The 27,549-nt window shown below is 44.0% G+C and overlaps 1 protein-coding gene and 1 long non-coding RNA gene across 8 annotated transcripts in view; both read left to right on the top strand.

The window, feature by feature from the left end:
- The first annotated feature begins 1,222 nt into the window (after nt 1-1,222).
- LOC138687777 (uncharacterized) lies at nt 1,223-3,385 on the top strand. Its single transcript, XR_011326895.1, has 3 exons — nt 1,223-2,165; nt 2,567-2,643; nt 2,920-3,385. It is a non-coding gene; the product is annotated as an uncharacterized lncRNA (long non-coding RNA).
- A 10,104-nt stretch (nt 3,386-13,489) lies between these two features.
- The window catches only part of ADD3 (adducin 3), a 102,323-nt gene continuing 88,263 nt past the window's right edge, over nt 13,490-27,549 (top strand). For 3 of the 7 annotated variants that reach the window (XM_069796939.1, XM_069796940.1, XM_069796935.1), the window contains exon 1: nt 13,765-13,913. The gene's annotated coding sequence lies outside the window, so the exon portion shown is untranslated. Of the gene's footprint in view, nt 13,515-13,761; nt 13,914-27,549 lie in introns of those variants that run through there. The other 4 variants (XM_069796938.1, XM_069796941.1, XM_069796942.1 and 1 more) reach the window with 4 other exon arrangements.

Genomic DNA, 27,549 nt, shown 5'->3' on the forward strand with positions numbered 1-27,549 from the left:
TGTCCTGAGATCTAACTGCAGAACTGAGCCCTGGGCTTTTCAGATCAGCTCTTTTCATTGAAAAAAAAAAAAAAGCTTGTTATGCTTGATTAGTTGTTTTTATCTGTGAAACCAAAACTGTAGATTAGGAGTCAGAAAAACTGGGCTGATTTTTTTTCCATATGAAACATGAAATGTGAGGAACTGCGGAGAAGTTTGGGGGCTGGGGCATCCCTGTCAGGTGGGCTGCTTGGCTCTTAGCAACTCAGTACAGGGAATGTTTACACAAAACTCTGTGCAGGAGAAAGCATGAGCCTGAAAAAAGCAAATGAAGCAATGAAAAGGGTCCCTGTAGAAAGACGGTGTATATCCAGGGATGCTCCTTACCTGCAACTTTTCTGCCATGCACTAATTCTATTATCATCAGCAGGAAATTACTGCCCACGTGGGTCCTGTTCGGGGTCATTTCTAAAAGACCTGTGGGTCCAGGCGGTGGTCTGTACCTCAGGGGTCCCTGAGGGATCGCAGCCGCTGGCCCCGCAGGGTGGCAGGTACTGGAAAGCAGCATGAGACCAGACCTCCAGCCGCTCCTGCCACCTGCAACCACGGTCCTTCAGATGGCAGCAATTGTGGAAAATGAAAAGCACCATTTTTACATTTTAAAATCTGTCTAACCAAACAGACCTTCGCTCAGACAGAGCTCTGCCTCCTCCCGCGTCTCGCCAAGCACCGTATCACTGCCAGTGCTGCCTGGCTGCAGGAACTGAGCTTCACTCATTAAGGAGGAAAGATCTGCTGCTTCTTTCCTGTTCCTGTTTGCATCCCTCGCCACGCTTGAAACATGCTGTATCCTGAGTTATTCTTAAACAAGCCTTCCCATTGTTCGAGTTGCGGGTTATGAATTCTGTCCCTTTGAAGAAATATGGCCTGTGCTATGGAAAAGTGAGGATGATGTTAAGTCTGCACGAGATACTCGTGGCTGTGACATACAGGAAAAGGATGAGTGCTTTGCACTGTCCTCATGAATGAAGCCACAGGAAGGAGGTGTGACAGGGCAGCGGGTGAGCTGCTGGGAAATTTCCACGGTTCCTGATGCTGCACTGGCTCAATTTACATGCTCACCCTGCATTTCCATTGACTGAAAATGTTCCTCGTAATGGGCTCGTCTGGCACTGAAAGCCTCGTCTCTGCTAAGAGGGTTTTTTTAACACTTAACACCAGTGATTCAGACCTAATTTGTGATGTTTGTGTCGTGACAACCTGTGCTGAGCAGGCCTGGATGACACGAGGACAATCATCGGCCCCTTGCACATGTCTCCACACTAGCACTGCTCCTTTATTCTCATCGGTAATGCCAGCTGAGTATTTGCAAGAGTGGGAGAAAACACTTGTGCTGACAGAGACCGAAAGTGCCTCTCTGATGGCTGCGGTCTCCTCCCCAAGATGCCATTACCAGCCATGCAGGGTGTATTTTGCTGGCGCAGGGAAAAATCAAAATGCCGCAGCCAAAGCCCTAGTGCAGGCAGGTGGTGAGCATCACCAGGCGCAGCCCGCAGTCTGGAGTGTTTGGAGTTTGCTGCTGGGGCTCCGTGCCCCGCATTGTCCCTGCAGTCACTCGGCCTTTTGTTCGCTCGGCCCCACACTCAGCACCGCACTCAGCACCGGCATCACCCACGCTGGCTGCCACCGGCCGCACTGCCCATTGCCCAGCTCCTTCCCGCACCTCGGCACCTCGCTCCTGGAGGCTGCTATCATGTGCAAAAAGGAAGAAGGCGGCAAAACAAGCACAGCCACGATTCAGATAATATTGCTGCAGCCCTGCCAGGAAACAGACTGTAAAAGTTCCTGTATTTAAAGCCGGGAGATGAGTTTTATTGTTAGTAGTTGTTATAGCAACCCGAGGTGCCAGAGAGTAATACATGCTCGGAGCATTGCAACAGACTCTGACAAGTTCAAGGCTGTTGCCTTACTGCTAAATCTTGTTGCCAAGGCAATGCAACATAAGGCAAGAGCCTAGAGAAATGAATACTGCTGACAGCTCGTGCCAGCAGGCTCAGTCTGATTAAAAGGGAACTTTTGAAAGTAATGTTAACTTAAACAGCACAGCAGCAGCAGAAGGGAAAGGGGAGCATGGAGATGGAGGAGAGGATCCAGAGGACGAGCAGTGGCTTAATGTCGAGCAACAGGTAAAGGAAAGCATTTGATTAAAAAGCAATGTGGCTGAACAGGATGTCTTAGCCTGTAATGCAAGAAATGCGCCACATTTTTGGAGGGAGTAAAAAAAATCACAAAATTCTCATTTTTCACATTTGTTTAACTTGGGCAGTGCTGCTGTGACTTGAATGGGAACTTTGGCTTTTTCCCAATGGTGTTGACAGCAAAAATCGTTTTCTCAGTAAATTTGTTCAGTTACGCGGGTATTGTTGCTGCTGTAGTAAAAGCCTTGAAGTAGCTCAGTTAGCTTTCAATTTTACGTTCATTTCCAGCCTTTTTAAACATGCTTCATGGCAAAATGTTAGCTGGATAAAAGATGAGGCTGCAAGTTGATTATTCTCCCCTGACTATGATTCACTGTTAATGTTGACAGTATGCTCTGAGTTGAAGGAAGAGTACTACCCCAAGGACCACAGAGTCAAACCAGATGATCGATGCCAAGGAAGTCAGGTAATTAAGTTAATTTCAGCTACCAATACAATATTTTGACATGTTCTATGGGATACTAGGGTACTAAAATGTAAGTATTACTGTAGTGCCTCAAATAGATACATAACAATCTCAGATGAACTTGTTGGCTTGTCTATTGATTTGTGAGTAAAAGCATAATATTTCTTAAACAATTACCATAGCAGTATTCTGATCCACTCCTACTTATGTCCCATGCATTTTACATTTTCATGGACTATCAATAGCTAAAAATGACGTCATGTTTTCCTGTTCAAGGACTGTTTCATCATGTGCATCTTGCAGTACAGCAGCAGTGTACAGTAGTATACCTGAGACCACAAAATGCCCCATGGTGGAGTTTGTTCTCCTGGCACCTGCTGTGGGCTGTGGAAAAGTCAGGTCTGCGAGTACTTCGTGCTATTCAAAAATGGGAAACTAAGACACGGGAAGTGATTTGCCAATTGTACTGGGAATTTTTTGTGTGCAATCATGGGCAGAGCCATCTCTATTGACCTTCATAAAAGTAAGGCTTTTAATTAACTGTGAAATATTTTTGTACTAATTTGAAGTTCCTAAGCCATGGGCCAAGAAGCAGGCAGGTGACTGGTCATATGCTTGTAACCATCATTTGTTTTTCAGCAGCTAAATTATATTCAAAGAAGCTAGCAATGTGTTACTTGCAACCTTACTACTGTTACTGGCATTTTTCCAGTTGCCATAGCTAGCTGTGAGATATTATATGATCAGAAAGAAGAGAAAACCTGGTTCAGGCAATTGTGAAGGGAATATGACATTGCCCCAGAGGATGCTTTTATTTGAAGCCTGTCCGTTAGATTAAGAAACATGAGAATCCTAGAACTGGGCATTAGCATTTTTTTGAATAAGAAAGCAAAAGGAAACTCTGTTTTTAGTCTCAGTTGAATTTCTCTGCTGGTGATTCCACACATGGTGTTACTTCTTAATATATCCAGGAGAAGGTTTCAAAGCCCTCCAGAATATCCTTCCTTTTTCTGAAGAGATGCACACACAGAAGTCTGGCTAGTAAAGAGGCAAAACCATATGGGCAGGTCACGCAGCCACATCAACACTTACTTGATCTGCAGGATCCCAGAGCATTTCCAAGACCTGGCTCTGCTATCTGCAGGTCCCATCTGCCCTTGACGCCTGTGACAGTAGGACCCTTCTTGGAAGGTTTCTAGACCATCTTTACCACCCCGAGCGTGTTGTGTGATGTCTCCTCCAGGACAGATGGGATGCATAGGGGAAGCTCAGACCCCCCAGGAAAAAAACTATGGCTGAATCGCCCTGCAGCTAAGTGCACCTTGGCACAGGCTCCAAAACATGGAAGCACAACCCCCTCCGCTTTCTTCTGCCTCCTACCCGTCTCCCCTACTGTGCACCTGTTTAGTTGCTCGAGAGCCACCCCCAGAAAGCGGGGAAGCAACGTGGAGCCGGGACAGTGGGTCATCAAGATAGCTACTGATAGCAGAGTAGACAGAGCTATTTGCAGAATGATTAATACTATTAGCACATGCTGAAGCTTAAGGCTGAACATAAGCTTTAGAGGAATGGATTTTGATGTAAAAAGTGAATAAATGAGACAACTGTCAGAACAATGAGTGGTGAACCAAGTAAAGATCCTTAGCGTAGGAGATGCAAAGCACTGCCTGCTGGCCTGTTTTCACTGAAGCTGCTGGTAAAATTCCCATTGCCCTTCAGGCTGGAGAAATAGCCCAGCAATAGTGTGTGTCACAGAGGAAACCCAACTAGCAGGCACCAAGGCTTCTCCCACAACTAATTAGCCACACAGCATTTTAGCAGGGGCACAGTGATGGTAACACCCCAGGATCCAAGGCACTGCTCCCCCCCCAGCCCAAACCATGCACCACTGCTCAGGAGCCTGTTCAAGGGATCTTTGTACTGCCCTTTACTGCACATACCTTGAGTGCTTGCAAGAGTACCAGTCTGAGGGCTCGTCCTGTTGCTGCATAAAAAGCATGTCTTAAAAGGGCCATCTGACTTATACTATCTTCTCATAATCCCCACTCCGGAGGTCTTAAATGCCATAATTGAAAACCTGCTGTTCATCTTCTGAAAGTCAGGTTTAACCTACTGTAGGCAGCTCCCAGAAGGACACTATTTTGCATAATCGGTTACATTGCAGGGAATATGTTTAGCATTTTTCTGTTTTTCTTCTCCTGACACTTTTCTCACAGGAGAGCAGGCAAATAAAACCTAGTCATAGCTGTGCAATATCCTCTTCCCCAATTCCTTTTTTTAACCCCAATCATGAAGGTTACTTGTTTTCCTAAGAATATCACACTGTACGGGCAGTTTTTCATTTCCTTTTTGAAAATCTATTCCTCTCTTTGCTACATGAGACATCTTGAAAATAGGTGTCTTGAATGGATTCACCAAAATCTGGTGGGTTTTGTTACCTTAGATCTGTGTCTGCAAAGAAGTCATATGCTCGGGGTGTTTCTCTGGAGCAGCTAATTCAGCTTGGACGGAGCCACATGATCCCCTTTTCCAGTCTTGCCTTATGGCCTCTGAGGAATGTTGCACTGGCTGCGAGGGAATTACTAGGTCTTGGCAAGACATGTTAATATCCTCGCAAAGACTTGTTAGGGACCAAGACTTCAGCCTCCAACTATTTCCTCTGATAAAGCAGAGTATTCACAGCAGTTCATTAGTCTTGAATCACCAGTTTGACTTTGTTTGAGAGAAATGAAAGTTCCCCACAAACCAGAAGAAGTCTGCAAGTAAAGCTGGCTGGTGTTGCCTGCCTGCTAGCAGGCTTTGAAACAGAAACACAAAGTGTCAGATCCAATTAGAGAAGTCAGTGGCTCAGGACACTTCAGTCAAGGGTTAGGAAAATGAATACCCAGGTGGAAGACAGGTTATGAATTACGGCAACACCTGCTACACTGGGATTTGAAAGACGATCCGTCAGGACATCTGAAAACTTGGACTCTCATACGTGGGGATGCAAATTTGATGTTTTCTCCTGAAGGCCTGCCCATGTTCATACACAAAGTTTGTAGCAGCTACAGAACTACAGTCCCATTTTTACAGCTGTTGTTTTGTGGTTTTTTTTTAACACTCAGTGTTATCTTTCCATTAGCGTCCGAAATTACACTGATAACCCTTGAAAGCACCAAAGCAGCAGTATCATATCTGCAGCTGGATCTCTCTGCTAGGAAGCTAGTTACACAGCATGGAAAGTATTTCTGCTATCTCATTTTGAATCATTGATAACAACATCATAAGTGAAGGGACTGTATTGTTCATCCATGAGATGGGGAGGAACCACTCCCACAGTCCCAGCACGTCGCCATCCCAAGCACCCGCTCGCAAGGCAGAGAGGCAAGGTCTGAGTTACACATTTTTTAAACCAGGAGGAGCAGCTTTCTCAAAATGTGGGGGGCACAGCACCAGTGCAAGTGACAGAGGGTGGATGACAAGCAGGTCCCTCCATGCCAGCTTCCGAAAGCACTCATATCACTGAGCTGAGCTTCAGAGCATAGCACAGAGGACACTGCAATGGAACCTGAGAGCTGGCCCCCAGCAGCAGCAGCCAGCCCCGGTCCCGGTGGCTGGAGCGCTTGATCTGCGTAAGGGTATCAGTCAGATGCTCAGAAACTCCCAGCTGACTCATGGCCCCATTTCTTGGCTGCATGCTGGCCTCTTTACACCTCTGGTGTTGGAAAAGGAAGTGAAACAGCCAGTTCTCATGTGTACGTTCAACAGCTTTGAAAAGCCCCCCGATTGTAGAAAAACGGAGCAGAGCTGCAAGGTCTGGAGCTGGTTTCCTACCCAAAAGCCAGGCAGGATGCTGGATCCGTAGCTGCAGTTTGGTTTGACAGAGGGCCAACTCCAACACCGCAGTTCTCATCTGCTTTAATGTCAGCTGAACATTTGTGTGCCATTTTCCCATCCAGCACCATCCAAGCCTATACCAAAGACTGAAGTCCCCCCAGCTTTGTGCGGAGAGGTGGCACAAATTGCAGTATATTTTTGACACTGGGATCCAAATGAGGACCCCAGTTCAGCAGCTACTCAAGGATGTGTCCCATTCCAGCCTCCCTTGGGCTGTACATATCCTTAGTTAGGCACATGTTGAAATAACCGACTACAGCCATGTTTAAGCGTTGAGAAAAAGTATCCAGCAGAAGGACAGAGAATCGGCTCGATCAACCATACACAATGAGATGTGTTCAAGCCAGCTAATGGGTAATCCTGTGTGTACGTACCACAAATAATACACAATATAACTCACTCTCCTTCTTGGCAGAAGAGTGTTATTGCCTCTTGGGAAGCAAGCAGTCCTGATCAAAGGCTATCCTTGTAGAATAAATAATCAAACCAAACTAATGTGTGTGTATGTGTATATATATAGTTCACATGGATTTATGTGACATTGCATATGCTAATGTCAGTCCATCTGAGGGGGTAGAAACTGATGGGGAAGTTGTAACTACATGGAAAGAACAGGAATTTTCCGGTGAACCTCAGCGTGGCAGAGAGACTGTTCTTGGAGGTCGTAAAAGGCTTCTGCAGCCTGCTAATTATACACTAGACAAATCTTATTACAAACAAGTAATAAGTATAGGCACGTTTGTTGGTTTTGCTAATGACATTAATGTCTTTTTTGATGATTTGCAGAGCTACAGAGGGCCAGAGACTCAATTTGTACTGATCTATCTCCCACTCTGGTGAAGCCTGGGGAACTCTGTTGATGTTTGATAGCTTTTTGCCATCTATCTTTAGACAATCCAAGGTCTGTTTTCTGCACTGTAGTTTGAGCTGCTTCTTCTACTATATAACAGTGACACACATTCAGAACTCTACTTAGTGGATCTGTGTATTATTTTCTAGTACATAAGTGGTAGTACGTAGAATTACACATTACTGTTGTTAAAGGGAATTTGTGCTTTTACTCCTCCACTGTTTCCTTATCTCCTTTAGCAAAACGGCTGTGACACTGAAGTCTGCTGTGTAGATTCATTTATCTTTCCCCTGTGGAGTCCCAGAGAGTTCAGATACCTTGGTTAAAACCACTGACTTTGCAATTTAGGGTAAGTCATCCTCAGGGAAAGAGACAGACTTGGAGCTGGTTAAAACACATTCTGAAGAATTACCAGGATTTGCTGGGCAAAGACAAGTAAAGTTTTTTTCTCTTACACACTATGCACATACCTCTGTGACTGATTTGGTTTGAGTTTCCAGTGTCTGTTTGCACAGACCTGGTCATCGGTCCCACTGCCCTTCTCTGCTTCCTGTCTGAGAACAAACCGAGACAGTCAGCAGAAGCAACCTCACGCCCTTTAGTATGAAAATCACTGAACACAGTTTGTCCCGCCAGGGAAATCAGTGCTTTAAGTATGTGAGTAATCCACTGACTTCATAGGAGTATCTCTGGATGGGTTTTTTAAGCATGCTCTCAATGGCTGCAGCGACAGAAAGACATTGCGCTAAGCACACGCTTGCACGCTGCAGGCGAGTGCCAGGGAGCTCCGCGTAGGTGCTGTTGGCCCATGCTGCTCTTTGGGGAGCCCTGCCACACTGGGACAGCGAGCTCCTGCCCCCGGCTTTCGATCCATCCGTTCCTAGCATTACGCATCCCTGGGAATACACTCAGAAAATAGAGATGAGGTCATTCCCAAGAGTCTGCTAAGGTATTTGGGGCCCTTGACACTGAGAGGAGCTAAAATCTTATACTCTGTGAACGGTTTTTAAAGGGAAAGTGGAACTCTTTTTATAGTACATTAGCCATTTGTTAATCTTGCATGGGTAAATGATTAACTACGTTACAATTTGTTTATCCTTATTGTTAGAGATTGTGCTAACATATGTTCTTCAACTTTATTTGCTTCAGAAAAGGCTTTGGGAGTAACAGTTACCTATTCACAGTCCAAAATCAAATAATGAATTAATATTGTTTATGCATATTAACAAATTTGAGGCTGATTTCACCTCTGTGCTGTCCTTTCAAGTGATCCATCAAACATGAAAAGCAACAGTTTGCCCAAAAGGCCGTGAATTTGACTTGATGCTCTAACTTCAAAACTTTTGTCCAGGAAATTACACCACATGCTCCTCTGTGGGTCCAGAGTTAGAACAACAAGCACAGCGTGCAAAGATACATCACCACTGAGGGTGGGGGGTGACTCTAGCTTTGTCCTGTGTCCAATTTGTCTTGCGAGAAAGAAGAAAGTGCAAGCTTACCCTGGAGTCCAGGACAGGTACAGAAAGCCTTCTTCAGAGCTACTGAATCAACAATCACATCCCCCAGTCCATGACCTTATGATCCTGTACTTCCATGCTCCTCTCTCCCAGACACTTGTACTGGGCTTCCCACCAGGTGTGGGTCTGGCAACAGCATACCCCATCAGAGATGGCAATTTATTTTCAAGTCACGGTTTATGTGCTGACAAAGAACTCTCAACTTGTTGTTCAACCACCATAAACCTGCTCGAGTGTACATGGTGCTGAGCTGACAAATGTGGGTTTCTTGATGCAGAAGGATGTGCTGTGCTCCAAATGCATCATCAGAATCACAGATTAGAGATGTCTTTTTAAAAATGTGCTCTGAACATGAGTTTTTGCTTCCAAAAATAACTTGTATTTTGCTCATATTAGAAGAGCAGGATGTTCTTTCCTGTCCTGTAGGGATAAGGAGGAAATGACAACTCTGGGGTTTTTTATATGATATGAGCTACTATTCTTCTGGACTAGTGCTGTGAATCTTGATTTTTTTTCCCCTAGCCTTAGCATTTTATTCCCCATGGACCTCATTTTGCTTCCATTCATGCTGATGTTACCCCAGTGAAGCTCTCTGATTTCAAAGGAATTCCTCCATATTTACAATCTCTTCCATCCTGAGGCAGTAGGCATCAGAAGGGAGGCAACCTACTGAAGATGGCAAATGCTGAATGTCTCAAATCCCTTTTCAAATGAGATAAAGTCAGTTGAGAGACATGAGTGGGGGCAGAAAGCATCCTTTCCTGTCCTCTGCGTTTGAAGGAAAGAGATGGCAGTTCGGAGGAAATGTGAACGTAATGGACTGTACATTTGTGTCCCATTGTACTGAGGTCTGACAGGAAACACTTGGGGTTTGATTCAGGAAAAAGTAAATAGTATCCCTTTATAATACTCTCATAACTCCGGTTATCCTGCAGTATTTGACTACATCCCTGTCTTCATATATTCTCACAGCTCTCTCCAGAAGACCAGAAGGAAATCTGGCCACTGGGGAGCGGGGGAGGCATGGGAAGAAATTGTGCAGCAATTTCCAGCCAACGGCCCTCCTAAGTGACAGCAAAAGTCCAGCAGCTCTCTCCCTTTTAAACCAAAGGGACTCCAGAGCAGCTGCAATTATTGACTGTCACCATGGCAGTTCCTTACGGGAGGAGAGCTGCAAATACCAAACTTTGGGTAATTTCTGAGCAGCCTCCACCAAGCCCGTGAGAGGGCTTTCTCGCCATCAACTCTCACCGTAATGGGTAGATGGCTGCGGCGAGGCGTCCCACCACACGCGTGGGGCTGCAGACTCCTCAGCAGATACTGGGGAATCCCTTGGCCAGAGGTTCACCCTGCAGCAGCATTTTAAAGGCTCCAGCTCTCAACATGAGAAACTTTGTTCCTCGTACAGCCAGCTGAACCTGAAGGGATCTGTAGGACCAGTGCTGGTGCCTGGAAATGCCTTTCATCGCTCCCAAGGGAGCCTGCCTCCCGGAGTGACCAGGGTCAGGGAGCTGTTACGGTCCTTTGTCTGTGGGGAACATGCAGTGCCACCAGTGTTTGGCCTTTTGCTGTACAGCTCTTGAAGCTGCAAAGATTGCAAAAGAAACCAAAACCCCCCACATATAACCCAGAAGAGACGGATTGAGGACATAATGCCCTTGATTGAAAAAGGAGGCACCCAGGAAACCTTGTGGTGTATATATATATATTTTTAACTAGAGCTAAAGTAATTTGGCATGCATGTCCCCTGAGCTGCTTCCTAAACCACAGCTGCATGAGGAATTATCTAGCTCTTAGCTGAAGTAACTCCTTAAAAAAACCCTCCAACATGTAGGTCATTAAAGTGCTAATAAAAAAATGTTGATGAATCTCTGAGCAGTGCTCTGATTATCTCTCTGTGGGGAATGAAGAACTCATTAACATGAGCTCCATGCCACTCCCTCCTCCTTTCTCAGAGTTTGGCATAAAGCAAGGAAACAAATGTTTGTGGTTTGGCCAAGTTTCTAATGAGTAGCTCAGCTAGGTCCACTGATTAGACACATGGCTTTACGGAGGGTGGAAAGGCTGCAGTAAAGTGGCAAAGTATTTCTGCCAGATTGGGTCCCCAGCAAGGAAACGCTTTACCTGTTGTGTAGATTTTTTGCGATGTATTTAGCAGGAAACGTAGAGAGAGAGGGTTTCATTGACATGGCAGACAGGGAGCAATGCTGTGACGTCCAGAGAGAGTAACAGAGCTGGGTAGATGTCTGAGGACCCACTCTCCAAAAATGCAGTGCTGTGGTAGCTTGCTATGGGCTTGGTTTCACTCGTTAAGTGGGTTTTTTTAATACTAAACTACAGTCTGACCCCAAAAGAACAGTCCTGGCTATTATCTGTCCTCCCTGCTCTAAATGTTACCCCTCCTACTCCACAGAAGGATGTCTATGCAGTGGCCCCCAGGCACCGCAGGAGCTCGCGGGCAGGCAGCACAGGCAGAGATCTCCATTTGCTGCACCATCTGCAGGAGCTGCAGCGCGGAGACCTGCCTAACTAGAACTGGCTGAGGCCAGTGACTCCAGCAGCACCTGGCAGTTGTTTGGAAGGAGGGAACAAAACCTCCAGAACTAATGGGAGAAGTCTTTTCCATGCAGGTAAGTTTCTTCTTGATCCTGCTTGTAATCCATTTATGGCCTGAATCATGAGGACTTGTCATCTCCATAATGTTTCCAGGACTAAAGTAAAACTCATCCACATGCCCAGGAGAAGAAAACTCACCCTACAATAAACACGAAAGACATCTTTACATGCCTGAAAGCATACTGCTGATATAGCAACTGCTGCTTCTGAAATTCAAATCTCAAGGAGCATGATCAATGTCACGCAGCACCTTAGCATTCAAATCAAGCTCCTGAGACATCAAGTCTGTCCCCCGCTGTTGCAGACAATGCATCTTATAATGACTTTAATAAACTTCATCTCCAAAAGCAGTGAGATTTTTCCATTCCCAATACCACCCCTGGAAAAGGTGGAATTTGATTGCTCTAATGGTTAAGAACCCTCCTCTAGTTTCCAGACGAAATCTGTGTGTGGCCAGTTCATACCAAATTGCTCTTGTGCCAGCACTGTCTCTAGCTAAGCAGTTGTCTGGGCCAGAGCACAGAAGTTGAGGCAAGTCCCAATCCACTGATTTCATTGAGCCTCACTTTCAAAACCACACCTCAAGTTTGTAATTTCTTGGCCTTTTCAGGTTGAAAGTTTATTAAAACATGATACAGCTGTAATTTGTTCTAAAAGGAAATAAAAAAGAGGGGATGAACGTGCAAGGAACAGTCCTACTAATTCCATGAGAGTTATACTGAATAAATACGCAAACTGGAGAAAGCCAATTGCTTCAACCTTCACAGCACACTCTGCATATAGGTATATATTCTTCCTGTGCCCAAGGTAAGTTTTAATTTCCTACAGTCACCAGATAGTTAGAGGTCTTGTATTAAATAACAGATGCTCTACGACATCATCCCATTATTAGTGGCTGGTACCTACAGGTTCCCATAGCACTTGTCAAGTCAGGTGGAGCCATCTCAGCACTGGGTATATATTTGCAAAGTTCAAACATGTTCTGCATCCTCTCCCTCTCCAAATCAAATACCCTGTGGCTGGATAGTTTGGTGCCTCAAGCACTTTTTTCTCCGAGGACCTCTCTAGCTCCCAAGGGGCCTTGCTTGCCTTTCCGTGATGGACTTGTACCTCCTCTACTGATGTGGTGGCAGCAGCCAGCAGGGCTGGAGCTTCTTCGGTGACTCCATCAGAAGAGGGTCTCAGGCAGGCTGTGTCTTCACCCTGCCCTCGCTCCAGCCCTGCTCATTTCTCTGTGATTACAGTCCCCGAGAGGCTCTTTAAGAACGAGCAGCACACAGAATTAAAAGGTTTTGTCCCCGAACCTACATGAAGTTAGTTGTGTAATTCTACACCTGTAAGCAAAATTGCTGATTTCAAAGGGAACTTTTAAGCCTTTCAAGCATATTTTAGACAACTCCTGAGTTTTATAAATAATTAAGAATGTAATTAAAATATAGACTTTTTTGCATATAAAGGACAGCTGTCACCCAGTGCTTCTGTAACTTCAAACGGCTGGCCAGAACCGCTCAGATGTAAGCAAACCAGCCCCGAAACCAAGAAACCAGTAACTTTGGGTGGGGAACCAAGGCAGAGATGATTTCAGCCGCAAAGCAGAACAACTACAGAAAGCCAAAAAAAAAAAAAAAGGACGGACAGCTTTTGCCAAAATGAGATTTGCATTTCGTGCAGCTTTTTTTTAGCCAGGGCTGCTTTCTCCCCACTGATGGCGCGAGAGCCTTCTCCTCAGCAGCTCTGCTGAGCTCTGCTGCCTCTCGGCCCCAACGGCTGTTTAAATCTCTCAAAATTTCACTTCAGAACCGGTCTCTTTTTTCCCCGCTGGGGTTTTTTTAATTCATTGTTTCCACATACACCTCATTTTATTCCCCACCGCCACCTCAGCTGCGCACCGGGCGCTGCAGCGCCCATCTCCTCACGTCAGGCCCCGCTCGCCATGGCCCTCCGGAGACAAACGTTCCCCGGAGGATGCCTCGCCGGGGACCGGCGGCCTTGCCCGCCCCGCACTGCAGGTACAGCCGCGGCCGAGGCGCGGAGAGTTGGGCCGGGGACAACAATGGAGGGCGGCCGGGGAGGAAAACATCGGCGGTGCCGCCGCCCCTCGGCCAAGTTTGAAGCCGGGGGAGGGTGAGGGGGGGGCGGCGGCGGCCCGCCGCCGCCCCCCCCTCACCCTCCCCCGGCTTCAAACTTGGCCGAGGGGCGGCGGGGGAAGGGAGGCGGGCGACTCCCCGCTCGCTGCCAGATAGTGAGCCGCTGCGGGCGGGCGGGCGCGGGGGGAGGAGCCCAGGTGTCCCTTCCTGCCACATAGTGCGCCGCCCCTTCCCCGCCCGCCCGCTCGCCGCGGTGGTGCTGGGGCTCCCGCCGCCGGCGAGGAGGGATGGACTGAAGCACAAAGGCGCGGGCCCGCTGAGGTAACGCGCCCGCGGTGTGTGTGTGGAGGGGGGGGGATCCTGTCCTTTCCCGCCGAAGGCGGGCGGTAACGGCCGCTGCGGGGCCGTGGCCGAGCCGCTGCCGGGGAAGGGGCGGCTGGAGGCCTGGCGCGCTCCCCTCGCCCCGTTCCCTCAGCCGCCTCACGGCTGTGAGGCTAGCGCGGGGCCGCGGCTGCCGGCGGGCTGAGGCGAGGGTGGGGGGGGACACACGCGGGACCGCGGTCGCCGTGGGGCGAAGGGGGAACTTCTCCATGGGTGTACGCCAGCCCCTCCGGCCGGGGGAGATGCTGCAGTGCTGTCTTTCTGCCTCAGCGCTGAGCTGAAAAGGAGAGGGCTTTAAATAATGCGCCTCTGCTCGGAAACTCTGCTAATCAAATGAAACCTCGAAAGTAATTATAATAATTACGGACTGTCCCTGGTCCACCGCGAGGCTCCGGACTCCCTACGAGTCTCGGGAAACTTCTTGAAATGTATATTCTTTAGGCTTTCTATATGTTTAATCGCGCCCGGCTCCACCTTTGCGTCGATAATGGTGCGGGGAGGCCGGGAATGGGATTTCCAAGTGCAGGCACACGCATTCTGGTCACGGCAATGCGTACTTACCGGCGTGACGAGCATCTGCCCTGCGCCGCTCGCTCCTGGGGCATCCGCTGTGGTCACGCAGCGCGGCGTTTTGTTAACGGTTTGGCATTATTTTCATCGTGTGTTTACGTGCGCCAGGACAGAATTCGAGACTGCTGCCTTGAACTTTAGGCTCCAGAAATGAGGATTACGATGGGCCTTTGGGGAGTTTGTTCCTCAGTTTTGGTCTCGCCCCGAGACAATTTTCATCTCGCATTAAAAAGCTTATTTAGGAACTCGGAGCGGATTTATCAATCGGTGTTCATCCCGGACTTCAGGGCGGGCAGGCAGGCAGGGTCTGCATGGCCGAACGATGTGATTTCGGCAGGGAAGCCTTGGACTGGCTCTGTAAGGAGGGTAGAGCATGCCTCAAAAGCAGCAATCGCCGCAGCCGGTCGTGGGGGTGGGTCGTTTCTGTCTTCTCAGCATCGTTATGTTACAGGCGAGTTGAGGCTGAATCTGCTGGTTTTCATCCCCGGGTCCTGGACTCGTGTCTGGAGGGTGGTGATGTGATACCAAGCAGAGGAAAAATGTGTAGGATTATGCTTCATCTGCATGGTGCCACTATGTGGAGGAGTTAAGTTTTAAAACAAATAGATGAAATCAATGGCAGTGGATATCTGGGCAGAAAATAATTGGCCAAGGGTTACGAAAGCATGAATGTGTGAAATTGCTGAATTACTAATAGTGTGGGAGAAGTTGTTGCTTAAATCAGATTTCGTACCAGAGGAACGAAGCTGATAGATGTGACCTTAGCCTTTAAAAAAGGGCTTTGGCATGCCTGGGGCAGCTTCAGGCTGTCTCACCTGCCTCCTGGTCCGGTTGCTGGCGACTGGAATAAAGCATAGGTGTGGCAGATGTATGGCTCTGTGTGATCTGCTGGGAAGGGACGGTGGTGGCTTTTTGGGGGAGCAGCGCTAGCCAGGGGCAGTTCTGCGAGTGGCTGCTTTGGCAGCAGATCTCAGTCTCGCTTCCCTGCCAGGGTTTGCCGGCATGTCTCTTGTACCGGGGAGTTCTCTGGTCTCCACATCCCATCATGTAAGTGGCCTGGCTGGAAGCGGTGTGCAAACTCCTCGTTCAAGCCTCCTTGGTGGTGTCCAGTACTTACAGGGAAAGAAAGTGTGAACTCTGGGAACGCTGTGGGCTCTTTGGCCATTATCGCACGAGCTCCTCAATGCTGCTTTGAGTAAGGAGTGCATGTGCTCCTCAATGAAACAAAATGATAATTGTGTGGTTAATAGCATGTACCAGTTTTAAGTTTAGAAGTTTTCATGTTAACACTTCTAGTGATATGTTGTTTTTCAGAAGACATTATTACTCGTGTTTAGTTTTTGCTGGAAGAACATGAAGCCCTGAGCAGGGAGGAAGAAGGGGTGGGCTACTTAGGGGCTGAGCGTTTGATGATCGAGGTTAGTACGTGATGATGATGATTAAGCACGTCCTTAAGTCTTGACCAATAGATGGAGTGCTGCTACGCTTTAGGATGTCTGGGGATTTAATGGTCTCTTGGTTAAATCAGTCATTATGTTTGACTCTTGCCTGAGGATTGAGGCAGCTGACATTTTTATTTAAGGAAATGATGATTATAGGGTGGTGCAGTTCAGCTGTCGTGTACACCGTGATCATCTAACGCAAAGAGATGGGTTAGGTCCAGGTGGTGCCTCTTACACCAGGGACTTTGCATTGCTTATGGAGAGGGTGGACTTGAGCGATCTGGGTGAATGGGCATGTTTCACTGCCAGTCAGTGAGGTGTCCTGCAGCTCTTCTGTCAACCCTTTGCTGGTTATGAAGTAAGCACTGGTTGTTCGACAGGGCTGGATGAACCCAGCTGTGTTCAGTGTAACTGTGCTGGAACTGTTCCTGTTGCATGTGATGTTAGAGGTGACATTGCACGCGGGGCTGCCCGCTTTTGTTCAGCTCAACTTGTTGCAGGCCGGATGACCTGGCATAAGACACTATTTGCTGTGAAAAATCATCAGAAATTAACATGTAAGAGATGAAAAATGAAAAATATTTTCAGATAGGCCAATGTTAGTTTGTTTCCTTTTGTAAGTGGAATGTTTTACAGGTCAGAAACTGAAATGAAAGAAGGCAGAAGGCTGCTAGTTTTTTCCTTGTTAAAATCATTGTTGCTAGTTAAAACTGTAACAAATGTACTCGCCACACTGTGGATGGTGTTGGAATGGTAATGCTTTAAAAAAAAAAAAAAGAGTTTTAATTTAGGAGAATAACTTATGTGACTTTGAGCTGGTGCATAAAATTGCCTTTGATAGCTTTTTTTTAAACTAGATAAACATTTTTGTTTCTTTAAAAAAAAGTCCTGTAACTTCAGCAGCCATAGCAACCCCTGGCTATTATTTCTCTTGTAAATCAATTTTGCATTTTTGTAGTGCTGCTGTTTCAAAAACCAAGTTGGTCATTGTTTTGGTATTGACTTAGAAGAATGCAATCTATATTATTTAATAACATTGCTTCCCGTTACGTCACAGGCTTTTCTTCAAGCTATGTTTTGAAATGCTGGTTGCTGTATGAGAGATGGTGGTAGATGGTGGTGTGGCTTCTGGCAGGGTTCTTGGGGGGTAGTTGTCTTTTGTGTAGTTGTTTTTGGCAGATGAAGATGAATAAAAGCTACTTCACCCTTAGGGAACAAGCAGTAACTTACTCATTGTGTGTTAATGTTAGATCTGTTTGCCACAGAGTCTACTCTGCTTCCTATATTAACTTTGAGTCACTTGGCAGATGGGGAAACACTTTTGTTTCTTTTCCATATTCAAGATAACACAAGTCATTGTATGTCATCACAAATGAGATTTTGAGGTATTTCTTTTAAAGATATCCTAGCAAGTACATGGCTGTTTTGTGGATAATTTGTGGTCTGGGTTATTAGTTAAGACAAACCAATTTTAATAAATTTGTTTAGGTAAAGCATCTTTAGTTATGGCATGCTCTTAATGTAGGCTACGGGGAGCATGTCACTTCAAAATAATCAGTAAACTGGAAAATGTTTACTAAAAAGTTGAGATTTTCTTTGGATTCACTCAAAAGTTAGATAGTGAAAGAAGGCTTGAGAGCTTCAAACCTCAGTGTGAGGGCGATGGCTTCTGGTTGTTTCTTTCCCCCACAGATCTTCACAGTTTGGTAAATGCGATGTAGGTACCTATTTAGTTAGGACTCTGGGAGCATATTAAGTGTAGTATGTGTCTTATGGTAGTGATGTCAATTCTGCTTGACAAGGATGCAGTCAGCTGTTACAAAGTGCTAATTAGGGAAATATTATAATAGCCTCATTCATTGTTCTGGTCTCTTAAACTGTTCTGGTCTTGGCTTAGGAAGAAACTCTTTTCTTGCCTTGTATTGTTTAATGTGTTAAAATCCTAGTGACATCAAAGCAGCAGGTAGTTTTCATGGGAGTTAGCAGGTTGAGGTGAAGATCAGTAAATCGCAAACTGGTGTGAGAGCTCCAGCTTGCTTTGTAGATTTTCACGTTGTGTTTTCGTGACCCAGAGCAGCTAACAGCTGGTAAATCCCTTTTCCCTTGTGCAGTCAGAACCTCCTGAAGTTACTTCTCCAGCTGAAGTACATGGCAATCTTGAATATCATAGAGTTGACGGCAGCTTACTGCTGCTCTTGTTCAGGACAGTGCAGTGACGATGAGTACCTAGCACAGTGTTGGTGTTAATGGTAGCTGGCACTTCAGCCAAGAGCTGAACTGTCTGCTGTGTTGGTCAAAGAAAGAGGATTCTGTTGAATTGCTTTGAAAAATCTGTGCTTGTTGTCTTCATCTATACCTGTAACAATTGGTCTCAAGATTATTATTTTTTTTTTATTGTTGCATGTATTTAATTATTACATGATGTGGGTTTTTGGTAGAAAACAAGCATTCCTATGCATATCATCCATAGCTATTACACTAAATATGACATAGTTTAGAGGCCAGTTGGACCTGCATCTGCTGTTTGTGCATGCACAGTAAATGTCAGTTCTGGAAGCAGGCTGCTTATCACCCAACCAAGTGTTGCTATGCATGTCCTTCTGATGGTAAATAGAGTGCAAAATAGAAAAGCTTACTTATTGGATAAAGCTTGCTTTACTTGTTCTAATACAGTAAAAACAAGAAAGGAAAAATATAATTTGAAATTTTTTAATTCCTCCCCCCCGCCTCCAAATGTGGACTGGCTTTTGTTGAAGAAATGCTTTATTTGGTAGCTTTAGAAGTCTTGACAGAATGCTGTGGAAGCAGTTTGGTACTGAAGTTGTCTGTGTGATTCAAATAAATAATTTCTAGATTAATGAAAATCATAAGTTGCCTGTGTTCAGAGAGACTGCCGATATTAACATAAGTTGTTTCATATAATTCAGTATCCCAATACTTCCCTAGCAACCCATGTGATATTTTAGTCTTTATGGATTTATATACAAAAACCTCTGTATTTATAAAGAGCATCATTAAGGCCACAAAGTCAAGTATTTGAAAGCTGGGTAGTGCTTTCCAAAGAAAATATCCTTGATTTAAAAATTAAACTATAGCATTGGAGAGTATACTTATGAGCCCTCATGTCAGGAAGAGTAGAATGTTTTGGCTCAGATGCTTCAGATCTAGCAGACACTTAGCAGAGGCAACCTTCAGCCTATCTTATGACAAATTAGGTGAAATTGAAAGTAGGATTTTGGGACGGGAACAGCAGACAATACTAGGCAGTGCATCCAGCTCTGTCTAGAACTGAATACAATGACACAAAAGTAATGACCTCACAAGTACCTTTGTGTTTTCCTGACTCAGATACACACCATTTTTAGGAGTGCTAATGAATTGCATAACAATTTCTCCAGGCTTCTGGTCAATGCTAAAACAGGATTAAAACACAATTTAAGCCAGCTCTCTTTTAATACACCAATTATTACTACACACCAGACAACCTACCATATTTGCTGTGTATCCTAAACCACAAAAACTAACCCAAAAAATTTCATTCTTAGAATGTACAAACTTTATTTGGAGATTGCATGAGACAGTAGCCTGTGGAGGGTAAGGTCAAGTATTCTCTTATTATTGTTTTCAGCTGTATTATCTGCAATTTCCATGATGGTGCTGAAACTTAGGGTGCAAGAAGCTGTGTATAAAATTAATACCTGGCACTCCCATATTAACTGAATGCAACATTAGCCCTTCTGATGTAGTATTACTGCCATAATAAATGAATAACTAGTCAAATATCTATTTCTGTTATTATGATTAAATTGTGATAGTGCCTACAAGCCCATCATCCTGTTTCAGATCTTGACTGTGTATGAAGTGTTGTACTAAACACCCAGTTAAGGAGTAATTGTCTTTGTAACGTTCACAAGTAATCTGTGCAATTTCTGGCTTTCAATGGCAGCTGGCTTTAAATGCCTTTTTGTCTAATGTACATGCAAAGGCAAAACTCTTCTGGTGAATCAAATTTTTTTTGGCCCAGCTGTCAGGGTAGAAGGCAGAAAGCGAAGATGTTCATGGTCTTTAATTCATTTCCTAAACAGAAGCTGTTGTCTCTTAGGGCAAACTGTGTATTTTCAGGCCAAAGGTTGTGTAATTTTCTTATTCCTAAAATTATTTAGGTTGTGAAAGAATCCATGGGTATGTGTGGATTTTTTTTTCCAATCCCATCAATGGACATAATACTGAATACAAATCAGATCTCTTACTGACATGCTGATTGTTATGGGTTGACTATCCAGAGCTATTTGTCTTTGATACACAGCTGACTTGGCATTCAAAGGACACGTGCATGTTCTGTGTTAAATGGCTTAAGGACCGGAGTGACACAGTTGGAGAGCTTGGCAGATACCTCTGCATGTGCATGATTTGGAACAAAAAAACTCTATCCTCTAAGACAAAGTGTCCAAAGTAGATCGCTCAGTCAAATTTTCATAAATATTTTTATTGCAAAGATTTAATTCTGAGCAGCTGAGGAAGAAAAATGAAGTTGTGATACATGCTTTAATAATGGCTAGTACAGTGTTCTGCAAAGCAAAGTATGCCTGTAATCAGCAAAGCTGTCTTTATATGTTTGGCTTGTTCCTTATCAATCTCACCAAAATCATGGGTCTGGTATTGAGCAAAAAATAAGAAATGCGCAGAAGAACTTGCAAATATGTTGAAATTTGTGGCGTTTTAAAATAAATTACCCCCCCAATGAGAAACCAAACCTAGTGGTCTGGCAGTTGGGTTCCCCCATCCTTTTTTCACTCTGTTTTGAACTTTAAATAGTTTTGCAGCATGCAAAGAGATTGAATACATCTGTGTGGTGCTAGCATGAGCGAGTCTGTACTCAAAAACAGGTTAGTTAAAAAAATAATAATAATCTTGAAGTGAATCCAGGTAGCTTCCTAGTTAAAATGTATCAGATAACTTAAAGCTTGTGAACTCAAGACAACTGGGTTTAACTATATAAAATGGTTAAGCTGTAAAACATCAGGAGGTTTTTTTTTTTTTTAAAGGTGCCTGGATAATTTGACCTTAGGTGGTAGAGGGGCAGTGTACGTTCCCTTTTTACATCAGATGTTTTCCTGTGGGCCAAGCACTTGGGGGAAAAACTAAAATACTGCTTCCTCTTCAAATAGTTGTTGCATACATGTTATGTTCTTTGTGTATGTTCGCTCAAGCTTAGATGTTTTTAAACAGCAGTGTCCCTAATTTTACATGCCCTAAGACAACTCCTGGTTAAGGGCTAGATTTCAAAGACTGCTTAGTTCTTCTCAAGCACTGTGCCATTAAAGACAGAAATTTTTGCTGTCTGGTCAGCAGAAAATGTTCTTTTTCTAGCCGTTACTCTGTCCTTTCAGTGGTGGACCCGAAGTGGCCAATGGAGACCATTGAGGGTAGTGGGATGTCTTCTATACCACAAAAGTGTCCTCAAGCAGGGGTGGTCAACATTTCAGTCCTACACTTTGTGAAATCTTTGCTTAGATGTGAAGATTGCCACATCTTTCCTCAGTTGGCAAACACATACGACATAACTCGGAGTGAAAGGGAGGGAGAGCTCTTAGTGGAGACGTAGGAGGTAGGAACGCTCTGCTCCATAGGCACGGTGAGCAGGAGCCCAAGCTCACCCAGTAGTTCTGGTGCCAGCAGTTTTGGCTGCCTGGTCTTTTCCTATAGCTGGAAAAATATGCGTAGCCCCTATGTATCTGCAGAACAATGTGTGTATGGGCAACCCTTTTCAAGAACCTCAGTTGCTATATGGCACTTGTCTCTAAGCTTGGGTCTGTGGACTGTTTCACAGGAGCCCATAAGACAGAACAAAGTATAGTAGTCTTATTGTCCTAATACTTGTGTTAGGAGATCCTGGCTCTCCACTGGAAAATTTCTCTGTTTTCTTGTTGAAAACTGTTGAAATCCTCTCCTTTGGGGGGGGGGAATAGTAAAAATTTTAAAAAAATCGTATGTATTACTTCCTTTCCTATTCATATCGGCTGGTATGTTGCATAAGACTCTACTGTATGTGCAATGTTGACTAAAAAGAATTAGTTAATGGTGGGAGTAAGAATAACAATGTCATATTTATAACCTGGAGTTAGCCTTTAACAAGAAAAAATAGCTTGAGGTATACCATGCTACTATCAAACATGCTGCGTATGTATAGTAACAGGTATTGTGTGCAGTAAATTTATCTTTGTAGTAGAAACCTGATGATGTTGCTATTCCCAGGGGGTAAGTTGAATTACATTATTACTGAGGCTGAGCTAACAGAGCTTTGCTTATAGTATACATACAGACAAGACGGTTCTTCACAGAGAGGTGACCTTTGCTATATTTTGGTTTCAGATTTCACAAGGACCTATTTCAAAGTTTTTTAGCTTCAGTCCACACCCTGCTGGTAGTTAGCTATAAAACTCTCTTTGAAGAAAGTTAAAAGAAAAAAATCATCTGCCCTTTATTACTTTAATAAAGTTAGATAAAGGTCATTTGTTTACTCCTTCTGTAATATACACTGCTGCCACTGTCGCTTGTCAATATAACTGATAGTTCAAAGATGAAATTAAAGCTACAGAATTACCCGTTACAATGTGCAAATGCATAGTGTAAATAATTCTTTTTTATGACTCTTCTGTTTATTAGTTAACTTGAAGAATGTGTACTAGCATATATTTGTGCTGGGGAAACTATCATGGTTGACATGGCATAATGTAGTATACTCCCTCCAAGGTTATTCCTCCCTCTCTAAACTTTTTTGGGGGTTACTCTCCCTCTCCAAAACCAATTTAAAGAAACAAATCAAAGCCCTGTAATCCTATTTAAGAACCCAGTCAAATAAGAAATCTGTATGTCATTGTTCCAATATATATAAAATCACCTCTTTAATATAGTCACTCCTCTCTAGGACTCTGATTTCCATCTGATGAAAATATTTGGGTTGTACTTTACAACCCAGCTAAAGGGGATATCCTGCTCTTCCCTCCTGGCTATGTGGTCCTGCCTCATCCCCTCTTGTGTAAGCGCTGCTGCTTGCTGAACTTACGCAATTCACTGTGAATTGCAGCAGAATATCTCCTCCCCCCCCCGTCTGCATTAGCTCTCTTTAATAAGCTGAATTAGCTCAAGAGAGGGTTGAGTGGGTGCAAGGTGTCGAAGGCAGTGGTGAGAACCTGTGGGGAAAGGGGGGAACAGGGAGAAGGGGGACTGTCAGTGATGAGCTTCAGGTTGGCTCCAGTTCCTTAATCCTTAAGTGGTGACAGCTCTGCAGCGTCCCACTTGCAGTACTGGGAGGCAACGCGAAAATTAAGTGGAAGGTGCTTGTGAGTTGAGCCTTTGCAAGGGGACTTGTTTGTAGGAAAGAAAGAATGAAAAAGCTGTTTCTCTAGGCTTTGAGATATGATGTGGCAGCCACCAGATTATGAAGCTCCCCTTACCCTCCCAGTATGCTCAAAATCTGAGGGGAAACAAGTCATGTTTAAAGGGAGACTCTTTGGGATAAATGCAACATTTTGGAGACACTACGTAGACTTTGAAATTATTTTAATTAAAATAATCTCAACATGCTGGGTTTAGCTGCTCTTTGGCTCCCATATCACGCACCCATATCCCAACTCCATGAGGCTGCCAGTAAGTGGCAGTCCTGGGTGGCATGGAGGTGTTGGAAGCTTGGGGTTGCTTTCTGTAACAGCCTTCCCTTGTCTCCAGAGCCTGCACTATATGTGCACAGCACAAGGTGCACAACTAAATTTTCTATTTTAAAATAAAAAGGTTTTCACTATCGAACAGTGTGTACCATTGCTGCTTTTATTCTTTTGATTCTATTTCATAGTCATGCATAAGAAATGGAGGCTAAATATTGCCATAGGAAGACTTCATTGTGTCAGGTATACCACAGTGTCTATACGTTCAGGAACGTATAGAACAAATTATTTCTTTGGTGAGAGGAAACGATGTGGTTCTGTTTGGTTCTAGTAATGAACTTATGCATACGTTTACAAGACAACTTTATATATAAAGAAGTAAGAATTACACTGAAGAAAATGTATACAAATAAATTGGTTAGCATAGCTCAGCCTGCCTCCCAAAATGTTGTGTAACTATAACTTGCAGTCTCTTACATGCCTTTGAAAATGGTATTGCCTCTCTTCTTCCCTCCAGGTTCTTGTCAGTTGAATGATGTGTAAGAAAACCTAGTGTTGCTACCAACAAATTTGGCAGAAGGATTGTTTTAGAAGTGTAATGCTGAGTTTCCAACAGCAGAAAGCTGTTTGCTGTTTAAGTTGACTGAAATTGTTCCAGTTAGTCTCTGTGCAGGTGGTGAATGATACAAATTCACAGTGTGAACAGCTGTCCTGCAGATAGCACTTTATGGTCTGCAGTGCTGGGTCCTCCTAGCTTTTTTCCGGACCTCTCTCTTTTCCATTTTTTCTCTTTTACTAGCTGCAATGAAGTACCATCTTCAAAAGTTTATTTTCTCTGTTCGATGTCATATGTAGGCTTCAGTGTAGATACTTAAGGAGTCTTATCAAAGTAATACTGGCTCAGTCAGTAAAGATGCTTTAGTTAAATAGACTATGGCTGTGTTTAAAAATAACAGCTCTGGCTGTGTCAGCGCGTTGGACAACCTGATACTGACTTCAACAGAAAAAGCTTCTGAAAATTACTTTGCCTGTTGGACGTATCGCCTCCAGTGTGAACTTGTTTTCTGTTGGTAGCATTTCAGTGTTAGGTGAACCAAAACAGAGGCCCTGATTTTTAAATGTTATTAGCCAAATGGCTTCAGAGAGAGCTTGTTATACTGGGCACCTTTTAAATGCACAAACAGGAGTAGCAGCGCTTCTGCTCTTGTTCTTATCATCAAAGCAGTGGTGTCTGGGGCTGGGTGCAAACACTGTCCTCATCTAAGCTCACTAGTTTTGGGTTCTCAGCCATTTGATTTCTGTAGGAAAAAGGTGGTGTGTGTACTCTACCAGCCTGGGCTCTGTCTGTGACTGCCACACCTGCACATGTGTAGGCTGTTGCTTTCTTGTAATAGTAAAGTGTGTGGAGGAGCTCATTAGTAATTGCTGTGCAATTGTCTTGTCTCACCCCAGCCCTGGCTTGGGTCTGATTTCTGCTGCCTTTCTGAAGACTCATTTCAAGCATTAGTATTCTTAAAAAGTCTTGGTTAATAAGATATAGGCCATATAAAAAAAAAAAAAAAAGTAAAACTTTTTGAAAATACTGTGTATCTGATGTTTATTCCGTTTCTTATGGTTCTTGTTCTGTGTGGGTTTCTGTCCTTTTTTGTTTCTTGGCAAGGAAGACAGTATTACATTCTTGTACCAAGAGGAAGGGTATTAAGCTTACTCATAAAAAGAAGATTTATTATCAAATGTAGTTTTTCATTTTGTCCATTGGAATTATTTTTTTTTTAAACTCTAACCATACCCAGATTACTGGCTTCATTCATACAGTTGTTGTATCAAGTTTGGATGCTCTCTTTGTTAAATTATGGTTCCTGAGGGTTTTCTGTTACAGAGGTTTCTTCAGTCAGGGGAAATGAGGGTATAATAAAGAGGATCCAAGGACCGGACATAATGATTCTATATAACTGAAACAAACAATGCCAGATTTGGCTGATGGTGGATTTTCCATCAAACTTTTTTACTGGCATTTGTTCATTTTGCTTTAAGCAGAGTTTAAAACTGAGGCAGCGTGAGTGCCCAAAGTAACTGAAAGACCAATAGCAGACAATTTGGGCAATACTTTTAATCGCTGTATCCTATCTTCATGCATTTATCCTGAATTCTGGCTTACTCAGGAAGTCTCCTTGATTCAAATGCCACTAGAGCAGTAAATTCAATGGGAGACATCCAGATTCACTGAAAGGACTATAACTGAAGCCAGTATAATAGACCTGGCTGTGTCTGAGGTTCCTGAAACCTTGTTCCAAGTGTTCAGCTCGTGCTTGGTGGGAAGCAGTGCTGGTTTCTGGCACAGTGAGTACCTGACCTTCATTGCTGTTGCCTCTGACTTGCTAGGACTGTCTGCTAGCTGTTAATGGTATCTTTTGCCTTCTACTACCGTTATAAAATATTATTAATTGTAATATGCTAAAATAGGGATAGAATCATCAAAACATACTTCAGGATGCAAGCAAATTTGCTGAGAGATTCTATAAATAAATGACAGTGCCTCCCAGCCAGAAACACAGTGTGAAGCAAGAAGGCAGAGTATGCCAGTGGTTTTCTCTCTTTCTGATGTTGAGCACTGCCAGAAGAGGAATGATGCTGAATCTGTTTCTCACAGCCTCTGTGATGCTAGAACATTGGTCTTTCAGGGTAGAGAGTGTGCAGCCCTGCAGTTTTCTGCAGATACTTCTCAAGGAGAGAGGAGGAGGAAAACCCATAGTATTAGCTTTGACAGTTGCAAACTAATAGATACCACAGTAAAGCTGCTAAAGTCAAAACTGTAGCCATCGTTTTAATGTCCTTTTAATTCTTGTAGAATGTTTTGGGGCTATTTTTCCCCCCTTGTTATTCTCAATAACTTCTGTGTCTTTGCGCATTGGTGAAATTGGGTGCAACAATTGAATCATACCCGATACACAAAACCGTTTCCTCTCCCCATCTGTTTTTGCACATGCTCTTCGACATACCTTATCCACTTCTTTATTCATAGGCATCTGGGAGAAACTTTCCTAACGCTCTTTCTCTTATTCAGTTTCAGCTGCATAACTTAACTCCTGTTCTATTCTTATGTGTTTCCTACCCATGTTAGAAACCACTCTTTAGTAGAAATGAAAGCCCTTACAGTGGCTAATCATGTAGCACTTCGGAAGATGAAAACTAGATTCCTCATGGAGCAAAAAGCTGTATGTGATGTGAGATTAGCAGTTGCAGTGCATTAGCACTGTGCATTATGGTCAAATTTAATGAACACAGCATTTTTAGTCTTTTATTTGTACCATAATATGCTTGTGGGACAATAGGATTCTGCTTGATGAAAAAAGAAAGCTGACAGAAGGGGTAAAATTACATATTGCCCCAAGGATAAACTTTTGGAAATATTTCTGTGGATTACAGCAATGGGTGTTACGTAAGGAGGAAAAAAAGTTTGCCCTGAAGTGCCTAAATTATTAAAGCATTTGTAAAAGTAGGATTTGTCTGTCTAGAAATTTATTGCAATGTCCACTTCTGACCAGAGGCAAGACGAGTATGGATGCATTGTAAAATCATATTCATCTACAGGAGCCTGTGGATTTTGAGGGTTGCAAGGTTGTGTAACTTGGTGTGAAAAACATAAAAGGTTACAGCTGACATCTTCAAACTATTTATCTTGCAGTTGTGTGAAATTAAGCTTCCTGAGAGGTCTGAGTGACAGTATTTAGTGTAAGAGGATCTGATCTTCTAGTTGTTTGTTCTTTGCAGTAAACTGAACTAGTACAGACTTGACTGAAAGTGTGTAATTGTGCAGCTTTCTAATTAATTTGAGTGCTCTCTTTAGTGTATTTGATAGATTGGGGTGGGGTATAAAAGCAGAAAAGTAGAACTGTCTTG

Source organism: Haliaeetus albicilla, chromosome 11 (genome assembly GCF_947461875.1).
Source record: "Haliaeetus albicilla chromosome 11, bHalAlb1.1, whole genome shotgun sequence".
Taxonomy (NCBI): domain Eukaryota; kingdom Metazoa; phylum Chordata; class Aves; order Accipitriformes; family Accipitridae; genus Haliaeetus; species Haliaeetus albicilla.